Genomic DNA, 11,257 nt, shown 5'->3' on the forward strand with positions numbered 1-11,257 from the left:
AATGAAGGGTTATGTGGGCAAATACCGAATATGCCCCTGAGGGCAATCACGTCTCTATATATAGAACATGTACCCCCTCATATGGAATAGAGATCAGAAAGAGGCCAGAGGCCCAACCCTATATCCAGTGTCTCGTGTGTTTCCTCTGTCGTGCTTATGGGAAGGGAGACGAGTTCTCTACATCTTCTTGCGCCTCTACTGCTGACAGGAGGGATGGGAGCGGATCTGGTGATCCGTGGTAACGTAGTTCTCAATATTTGATTCCACCTACTTATTTGGAGGAGGAAAGGTTATCGGAGGAGCTTGGATGAGCTAAAAGCTTGTTGTTACTAGTATTTAATTTTAGTCTCTAGACTATAATCTCCTCTAGTAACTTTCTTCTAAAAATAACTTTAAAGTTTAGTGTATGCCACATCAAATATTTAAATAATAATTATAGATATTACATATAGTTTAATTCTAAAACTAATTATGCAGATGGAGACTAAAAGATGACATGAAATTATTAAGCCTATATTTAATACTCATAATTACTATTTAAATATTTAATGTTACATGATCTAAATTTAGTTTGGGTAATCAAACATCCTAGGCTAACTCTAATTGTTCCTCCTCCCACATCCTCTCGTTTGTACATTCTAACTATACTAGTTAGTTGTTTATGCATTGTTGCGATTTTTATATATTACACCCTCCATCAAAGAAAATAAGGCCCGCATGTTTTTAGTAAAGCCAATATTTTAAAACTTTGACCAACAATTCAATAAAAAATCATATATTTTTAGTATACGCATGTTATATACTTGAATTTATATTCAAAAATACTTTAATATGATGCTTACTTTGTATTTGTTGATGTCATATTTCAAAAGAAATTCATGGTCAAAATTTCACTTTAAAGACTTCTCCAAAAAAAATATGCCTTATTTTTTGGGATGGAGGGAGTATAGCATAATGAAAGTTGCATAGAGGAGGGTGAATAGACGAAATCTGAAATTTATAAACTTAAGCACACACTAAAGCCGGGGGTTAGCGGTAGAATTAAATTCAAGTCCGAAAAGAGAGAGGAGAACAAATCAAACAAGAATCAAGGCGAGTGAACACGGTGATTTGTTTTACCGAGGTTCGGTTCCAAAGAACATAGTCCCCGTTGAGGAGGTCACAAAGATCGGGTCTATTTCAACCCTTTCCCTATCTCAAACGATCACTTAGATTGAGTGAGCCTTCTTCCTTAATCTCACGGGTCACTAAGACCCCGCAAGGACCACCACACACTTGATGTCTCTTGCTTTGCCTACAAAGCATTTGAGAATAAGAATGGGGAAAGAAAAAGGCCAAGCCAGGCAACAAGAGCAACAAAGAACACAAAAACACTCTCTCTCAAGTCCCTAATGGAATTGAGTTGATTTGGAGGCTTAGAGAGGATTCAATCTATTTGATGTGTCTTGCAGTGGATTCTTTTGCTCTTGAATTGAATGCGATGTTTGGAATGCTTGGATGGTTATGAATGAGGTGGTTGGGGGTATTTATAGCCCCCAACCACTTCCATAGCCGTTGGGAAGGCTGTTGGCGATGGGTGCATCGGACAGTCCGGTGCGCCACCGGACAGGCACTGTTCCTTATCCGGTGCGCCACCACATCACCCAACCGTTAGGGTTCGGAGCTGGTCGACCGTTGGAGGCTTTGTCTTCTTGCAGCACCGGACAGTCCGGTGCCCCTCTAACTTCGCTGCTCCGACTTCTGTGCGACACTGTGCTGCACTGTTCATCCTGTCAGTCGATCGTTGGCGCGTAGGGAGTCGTTGCTCTGCTGGCTCACCGGACAGTCCGGTGAATTATAGCGGAACGCGCCCTGGAATTCCCGAGAGTGGCTGGTTTGAAATCGTACGGCCTGGTGCACCGGACACTGTCTGGTGCGCCATTTTTTAGCACACTCAATTCCTTTTGCTCCAATAATATTGTGTCTCTGACTTGATTTCTTTCTTGGTTTGTGTTGAACCTTATGCACCTATAATACATGAAATCTAGACAAACTAGTTAGTCCATTTGTTTGCGTTGACCATCAACCACCAAAATTACTTTATAGGAAATGGTTAACCATATTTCCCTTTCACATAACATCCTCGCCTTCGACATCTAGCCGAATCGACTTACTCAAAGCGCAATGAGCGCAAGACGGCTAAATCTAACCAAATTCCTTTTCAATATCCTCGCATTTCTGAACATACTCCTCTACTTTCATTACCATTAGGAAGACCACCACAATTTGATGGTGATGATTATTCGTGATGGAGTATTAAAATAAAAAGTCATCTATACTCACTCCACCCAAGTATTTTGGGATGTTGTTGATTTAGGAATGAACCTATCGGGAAAGGATGATTAGGGCTCCGACTCCAACGAGTCGCCCCAAACCATTCACTGCAACTCGCAAGCCACCACAGTACTACTCGCCTTTTGTGTAGGGAGGAGTTCAACAAGGTGAACGGGCTACAAATGGACAAGGAGATTTAGAAGGCCCTCAAGATGGCACATGAAGATGACAAGATTGAGAGCACCTAGAGAGGGGCGAATAGGTGATCCTATAAAATCAAAGACTAAATAGCCACAAAACTTAATTATGAGAGAGTTAGTATGATTAAGTGGCTTTGACGCGAGTTCTTGTGAACAGACCAATCACAGAGAAATCAACACAAGAGACACGCGATTTTATCATGTGGTTCGGCCAAGTAACACCTGCCTACTTTCATGTTGTGGCGTCCCAATGGACGAGGGTTGCACTCAACCCCTTTCAAGTGATCCAATGATCAACTTGAATACCACGGCTTTTCTTCCTTATAGTCTTTTCCCATTTGCGAGGAATCTCCACAAGTTGGAGCCTCTCACCCTTACAATATTGATCCCAAAGAAAGCATAGAGTAAGGTTGGGATGAGCAACACACACAAGACACAAATCACAGCACACCCACACACACAAGAGAAGACTTGAGCTCAAATGACAACACAGTGAGTCCTCGACTCGAATAGAGCTCAAATCTCTAACACAATAAAACGAATGCACGGGAATAGAGTCTGGATGCCTTAGGATGCTTAGTGAATGCTTGTGTAGCTCCTCCATTCGCCTAGGGTCCCTTCTATAGTCCCAAGGCAGCTAGGAGTCGTTGGAGGCCAACAAGGAAGGCCAAACTTGCCTTCTATCGGGTGGTGCACCGGACAGTCCGGTGCACCACCGGACAGTCATTGTAGCTGTCTGGTGCGCGATCTCCTTCCTTTTCTGGCGCATCTGACCATTGCAGTTTCGGGCCCGATGGCGCACCGGACACTGTCTGGTGCACACCGGACAGTCCGGTGCCCCTTGCCGACCGTTGGTGCTGGCCACGTGTCGTCCGCGGATTGCACGGCTGATCGTTGCGCTAGCGACCGTTGGCTCACTGGACAGTCCGGTGCACCACCGGACAGTCCGGTGAATTATAGTCGTACGTCGCCAAACATTTCCCGAGAGCGGCCTTTTCACCGGAGACAGCCTGGCACACTGGACACTGTCCGGTGCACCACCGGACAGTTCGGTGTGCCAGGCCGAGCTGGACTTCGGCTGCACCCAGCCAAGTCTTTTGCAATTCTTTTCTTTTCTTATTTTCTCTGTTTCTAACACTTAGACAAATATATTAGTATACAAAAACAATTGTACTATGTCTAGAAACATACCTCATGCGTTGATTTGCACTTTTTAAATCTTTGGCACATTAGGACTTAAAAGAATATGTGTTGGGCACTTAATCACCAAAACATTATAGAAATGGCCCAAGGGCATATTTTCCTTTCAATCTCCCCATTTTTGGTGATTTATGCCAACACATCAAAAAGCAACACAAAACATGCAACATCGATTCAAATTGAAGACTAAATTGTTTTAGCTATAATTTGGTATATTTGGATCGCTCTTTGCCACAACTTGGTTTGTTTTTGCAAATCAAATTCATTTTCCTATCTCTAAGTCAAACTCGCTTGTTTGGGCATAAAGAGAGATAATTCAAGAGTGAAATTGATCAAGTGTCAAAAACTCCCCCCTTTTCCCATAATCATAAATTCTCCCCCACAAGAGACCAAATTTTGCAATAAGAGTATTTTGGACAAATCAAAAATTCTAACTCTATTGTTTTCAAAATTCACAAATGTTAGCTGATCCATTTGCTTTGGCCTTAATTCCCCCCTGGCATTAAGCACCAAAACGGGATCATTCTTGGCCCTATAACCCCATTGCCTCACCAAAAATGTCAATTAAGAGCCAAAAAAGGCAATAAGAGCATAAGAATGAACCATATAATTAAGTACACGAATACCGGAGTGCAGTGGAAGTCTTTGCATGGTCCAAGTTCACCTTTCCGTTTCAATTCACCTTTGAGACTAAATCAAGTATACTCAAACACAAAGGTTAGTCTCAAAGGGTCAAGTTGTGGCACATCTCCCCCTAAATATGTGCATCATTCACACATGGACTTGTGAGGTCTGGGGATCCCTTGCACAACTTGAGCACCATAACTGAACAACAATGGACTTAAATACATAAAGTAACATGATCAAAGGCATAGAACACATGTATGTTATAGATCAATCCAAGTTACGCAAATCTATGACATTGAGCTCACTACGCAACCTGCAAAAGGTTTTCTCATCTAACGGCTTGGTAAAGATATCGGCTAGCTGGTTCTCGGTGCTAATGTGGTACACCTCGATATCTCCCTTTTGCTGGTGGTCTCTTAGAAAGTGACGTCGGATGTCTATGTGCTTAGTGCGGCTGTGTTCAACAGGATTATCCGCCATGTGGATTGCACTCTCATTGTCACATAGGAGTGGGACTTTGCTCAGATTGTAGCCAAAGTCCTAGAGGGTTTGCCTCATCCAAAGTAGTTGCGCGCAACACTGTCCTGCGACAACATACTCGGTCTCAGCAGTGGATAGGGCAACAGAGGTTTGTTTCTTTGAACTCCAAGACATCAAGGACCTTCCTAGGAATTGGCACGTCCCTGATGTACTCTTTCTATCAACCTTGCATCCAACATAATCGGAGTCTGAATATCCAATCATGTCAAAGGTAGACCCCTTTGGATACCAGATCCCAAAGCAAGGCATAGAAACTAAATATCTAAGAATTCGCTTAACGGCCACAAGGTGACATTCCCTGGGGTCAGATTGATATCTAGCACACATGCATACGCTAAGCATAATATTCGGTCTACTAGCACATAAATAAAGTAATGACCCTATCATAGACCGGTATGCCTTTTGATCAATGAACTTACCTCCTTTGTTGAGGTCGACATGTCCATCGGTTCCCATAGGTGTCTTCGCGGGCTTGGCGTCCTTCATCCCAAACCTTTTGAGAAGATCTTGAGTGTACTTTGTTTGGGAGAGGAAGGTGTCGTCCTTGAGTTGCTTCACTTGGAACCCAAGGAAGTAGTTCAACTCGCCCATCATTGACATCTCAAATTTTTGAGTCATCACCATGCTAAACTCTTCACAAGACTTTTGGTTAGTAGAACCAAATATTATGTCATCTACATAAATTTGGCACACAAAAAGATCACCATCACAAGTCTTAGTAAAAAGAGTGGGATCGGCTTTCCCAACCTTGAAAGCATTAGCAATTAAGAAATCTCTAAGGCATTCATACCATGCTCTTGGGGCTCGCTTAAGTCCATAGAGCGCCTTAGAGAGCTTAAACACATGGTCGGGGTACCTGTCATCCTCAAAGCCAGGGGGTTGTTCCACGTACACCTCCTCCTTGATTGGCCCGTTGAGGAAAGCGCTCTTCACATCCATTTGAAACAACCTGAAAAAGTGGTGAGCGGCATAGGCTAATAATATTCGAATAAACTCTAGCCTAGCCACAGGAGCAAAAGTCTCCTCGAAATCCAAACCTGCGACTTGGGCATAACCTTTTGCCACAAGTCGAGCCTTGTTTCTTGTCACTAGGGATGGCAATGGGTCGGGTTCAGATCGGGTATGGTAAATATCCGCCCGCGACAATACCCGCGGGTATTACTCATACCCACCCGTGACTATACCCGCGGGTAGGATTTTGTACCCGTGCCCGTACCCGTCGGGTATCAGGCGGGTATTGGATACCCATGGATATAATTACACTCCACACAAATAAAACACATGGTTCACAAATGACAAGGTAGAACAAAAAAAACAAGACATAATTAATCTAATTACTGTTACAGAAGCAAACAAAAAACACATGGTTAGCTTTGCTCAGTACCTCTGCTCGGCTTGATGCCTACTACAGTACTGCTGGCGGCCGGGTGGGGCAGGACACTAGGGACTGGCTGGGGCCTACTTCAGTACTGGCTGGGCAGGACACCGCCCGACCCACCTCCTTGACCTTCTCGCTCAGCTTCACGTTCCTGCTCTGCATGATGACCGAGCCACCGACAAGAGCGGACCGTCCCAGGCCATCCGCACCAACAAGGAGACGCGGCGGCGGCGGGTGGCGTCCACGGCCACCAGCACCGTGGCCAGCACGACGCGCCCCAGGAAGCCCAAGCGGTGAAGGTACAAGGAAGCAGCAGCACAGGAGCGACGAGCATGGATGTGGCGAGTTATTGCGCGGCCGAGGGGGAGGGGGACATTGCGATTGCCGCCATGGTTGCTTTCCTTCTTTCTTCCTTGATTTCGATGGAGGATGCCTTATGCCTAGATGCCAGGGATGCAGGGTCGCTCTTGCTCGGCTTGATGCCTACTGCTGACGGCTGGGTGGGACTTGGTCACTTGGAGCCTAGGGTTAGCCCAGCCGGTCACAAGTTGGGCCTGCAATTGGGCCACAGTTGGCTACTTCTCTCCTATCTACATATTTTCGGATATCCGCGGGTACCCATGGGTAAAGTACAATATCCGAACCCGATCCGATGTTACCTCGGGTCGGGTATGGGTAAAACCCGTGGGTAAAATATTGTACCCAAAACTGAACCCAACGGGTCGGATATCCGCGGATATCCGAACCCACGGGTAATGCCATCCCTACTTGTCACCACCCCGTGCTCATCTTGCTTGTTGCGGAACACCCACTTGGTTCCCACAACATTTTGCTTTGGACGTGGCATCAGGCTCCAAACTTCATTCCTCTTGAAGTTGTTGAGCTCTTCCTGCATGGCCAACACCCAATCCGGATCCTGCAAGGCCTCTTCTACCCTGAAAGGCTCAATAGAAGAGACAAACGAGTAATGCTCACAAAAATTAGCTAATCTTGAGCGAGTCGTTACTCCCTTGCTTATGTCACCCAGAATCTGATCGACGGGGTGATTTCTTTGGATCGTTGCTTGGACTTGAGTTGGAGGGTCCCGTGGTGCTTCTTCCGCCATAACTTGTTCTTCTTGTGCTCCCCCTTGATCACGCGCCTCTTCTTGATGAACCTGTCCATCATCTTGAGTTGGGGGATACACCATTGTAGAGGAAGATGACTGATCTTGCTCTTGTTGTTCCTGAGGTCGTACATCACCTATCGCCATCGTGCGCATTGCGGCCGTCGGAACATCATCTTCATCTATGTCATCAAGATCAACTTGCTCTCATGGAGAGCCATTAGTCTCATCAAATACAACGTCGCTAGAGACTTCAACCAAACCCGATGATTTTTTGAAGACCCTATATGCCTTTGTATTTGAGTCATACCCTAGTAAAAACCCTTCTACCGCCTTGGGAGCAAATTTAGAATTTCTACCTTTCTTCACTAGAATGTAACATTTGCTCCCAAATACACGAAAGTAAGAGACGTTGGGTTTGTTATCGGTAAGAAGTTCGTACAAGGTCTTCTTGAGGAGGCGATGTGGATAGAGCCGGTTTATGGCGTGGCAAGCTGTGTTCATAGCTTCCGACCAAAACCGCTCGGGCGTCTTGAACTCCCCAAGCATCGTCCTTGCCATGTCGATAAGCGTCCTGTTCTTCCTCTCTACCACACCATTTTGCTATGGTGTGTAGGGAGCGGAGAACTCGTGCATGACACCTTCTTCCTCAAGATACTCCTCAACTTGTAGGTTCTTGAACTCGGACCCGTTGTCGCTCCTTATCCTTTTCACTTTTAGCTCAAATTCGTTTTGAGCCCTCCTTAGAAAGCGCTTTAGGGTCCCTTGGGTTTCTGATTTATCCTACAAAAGAACACCCAAGTGAAGCGGGAAAAGTCATCAACAATTACAAGACCATACTTACTTCCCTCGATGCTAAGGTAGGCGATGGGTCCGAAGAGGTCCATGTGAAGAAGCTCCAGTGGTCTTGATGTTGTCATCACATTCTTGCGGTGATGAGTGCTTCCCACCTGTTTCCCTGCCTGACAAGCTACACAAGGTCTATCTTTCTCGAAGCAAACATTAGTTAGTCCTATCACATGTTCTCCCTTTAGAAGTTTATGAAGGTTCTTCATCCCAATGTGTGCTAGACGGCGATGCCACAGCCAGCCCATACTAGTCTTAGCTATTAAGCATGCATCTAGATCGGCCTCCTCTTTCGAAAAATCAACTAAGTAGAGTTTGTCGTCTAATACACCCTTAAAAGCTAATGAACCATCACTCCTTCTAAAGACAGATACATCTATATTGGTAAATAGACAATTATAACCCATGTTACATAATTGACTCACAGACAATAAGTTGTATCCGAGCGATTCAACTAAGAACACATTGGAGATAGAATGCTCGGATGTAATGGCTATCTTTCCCAATCCTTTAACCTTGCCTTGGTTCCCAACTCCAAAGATGATTAAATCCTGGAAATCCTTGTTCTTGACGTAGGAGGTGAACATCTTCTTCTCCCCCGTCATGTGGTTTGTGCATCCGCTGTCGATAATCCAGCTTGAGCCCCCGGATGCATAAACCTGCAAGGCAATTTACGCTTGGGGTTTAGGTACCCAACTCTTGTTGGGTCCTATAAGGTTAGTCACAATAGCCTTTGGAACCCAAATACAAGTCTTGTCTCCCTTGCATTTGGATCCCAACTTTCTAGCAACTACTTTTTCATTCTTACATAAGAGCGCAAATGAAGTATTGCAAACATGGTAAATGGTATAAGGTTCATTACATACTCTTCTAGGCACATGATGCACAACATGATTTCTCCTAGGCCTACTTCTACCATGCACAAAAGTAGAGTTAGAGGCAAACATAGCATGTGAATCAAAAGCATTATGATCATAACTCTTATGAACATTCCTAGAATATTTTCTATCATAAATGTAGGCATGACACTTTTGAGAACTACTAGCCATAGGAGCCTTCCCTTTCTCCTTGTTGAGAACGGGAGCCTTTTGGCTTGTTAAGTTCTTGGTTTCCTTTCGAAAACCAAGTCCATCCTTAATAGAGGGGTGTCTACCAATTTGTAGACATCCCTAGCAAATTTTAATTTATCAAAATTAATTTTGCAAGTCTTAAGTTGAGCATTAAGACTTGCCACCTCATCATTTAGTTTAGCAATAGAAATAAGGTGTTCATTACATGTATCAACATCAAAGTCCTTACATCTATTACAAATACTAACATGCCTACGCATGAACTAGATTTATTAGCTTCCTCTAGCTTAGTATTTAAACCATCATTCAAAATCTTTAAACTAGAGACAGATTCATGACAAACAGACAATTCAGAGGATAACATTTCATTTCTCTTAATTTCCAGAGCAAGAGATTTTTGAACACTAACAAATTTATCATGCTCTTCATACAAAATATCCTCTTGCTTTTCTAAAAGTCTATCCTTTTCATTTAGAGCATCAATTAATTCATTAATCTTTTCTACTTTAGCTCTATCTAATTCTTTAAATAAACTAGAGTAATCTACTTCATCATCGGAGGAATCATCATCACTAGAAGTAGAGTACTTAGGGGAATCTCGAACACTTACCTTCTTCTCCTTGGCCATGAGGCAACGTTCGTTGGGGAAGAGCGAAGACTTGTTGAAGGCCGAGGCTGCCAGTCCTTCATCGTCGGAGTCGGATGAAGAGCAGTCCGAATCCCATTCTTTGCCAAGGTGCGCCTCGCCCTTCGTCTTCTTGTAAACCTTCTTCTTCTCCCTCTTCCCATGCTTTTCTTGTTCCTTTTCATTATCATTATCAGGGCATTGTGCTATGAAATGACCAGTCTTACCGCATTAGAAACAGGAGCACTTTCCCCTTGCTTTGTTCTTGTTGGGGTACTCCTTGCATCCTTGTAGTGCAGTCTTGAAGCGCTTGATGATTAGGGTCATCTCATCTTTGTTTAGCCTGGCAGCCTCAACTTGTGCCACCTTGCTTGGTAGCGCCTCCCTGCTGCTTGTTGCTTTGAGAGCAACGGGTTGAGGCTCGTAGACGACTAGAGGGCCATTAAGAGCATCATCCACGTATCGCGCTTCCTTTACCATCATACACCCGCTACAAATTTTCCGAGTATCTCCTCGGGCGTCATTTTGATGTACCTGGGATTTTCATGAATAAGGTTTACAAGATGGGGGTCAATTACCGTGAATGACCTTAGCATAAGTCGGACGACGTCGTGGTCCGTCCATCTTGTGCTTCCATAGCTTCTAATTTTGTTGATGAGGGTCTTGAGCCTGTTGTAGGTCTGCGTTGGCTCCTCTCCCCTAATCATCGCAACTCTCCCCAGCTCGCCTTCCACCAACTCCATTTTGGTGATCATGGTGGCGTCGTTTCCCTCATGAGATATCTTGAGGGTGTCCCAGATTTGCTTGGCGTTGTCCAAGCCGCTCACCTTGTTATATTCATCCCTGCACAAGGATGCTAGCAAAACAGTGGTATCTTGTGCATTCTTATGAATTTGCTCATTAATAAACATAGGGTTATCCGTACTTTCGAAATGCATTCCATTTTCAACTATCTTCTAAATATTAGGATGGAGAGAAAATAAGTGACTACGCATTTTGTGACTCCAAAAAGAGTAGTCTTCTCCATCAAAGTGTGGAGGTTTACCAAGTGGAATTAATAGTGAAAGGGAATTAGGCTTACACCTAGTCCCTAATTAATTTTGGTGGTTGAATTGCCCAACACAAATAAATGGACTAACTAGTTTGCTCTAGTGTATAAGTTATACAGGTGCAAAAGGTTCACACTTAGCCAATAAAAAGACCAAGTATTGGGTTCAAACAAAGGAGCAAGGGACAACCGAAGGCACCTCTGGTGGGCGCACCGGACTGTCCAGTGTGCCACCGGACATGTCTGGTGCACCAGAGGACTCAAACTTCGAACTCGTCACCTTCGGGAAATTCCAGAGGCAACTC

At 44.3% G+C, this 11,257-nt stretch overlaps 1 pseudogene; it reads right to left on the reverse strand.

The window, feature by feature from the left end:
• Positions 1–1,415: 1,415 nt before the first annotated feature.
• On the reverse strand, positions 1,416–2,018 carry LOC103646220 (uncharacterized; annotated as a pseudogene).
• Positions 2,019–11,257: the final 9,239 nt, after the last annotated feature.

Source organism: Zea mays, chromosome 2, assembly GCF_902167145.1.
Source record: "Zea mays cultivar B73 chromosome 2, Zm-B73-REFERENCE-NAM-5.0, whole genome shotgun sequence".
Classification (NCBI taxonomy): Eukaryota; Viridiplantae; Streptophyta; class Magnoliopsida; order Poales; family Poaceae; genus Zea; species Zea mays.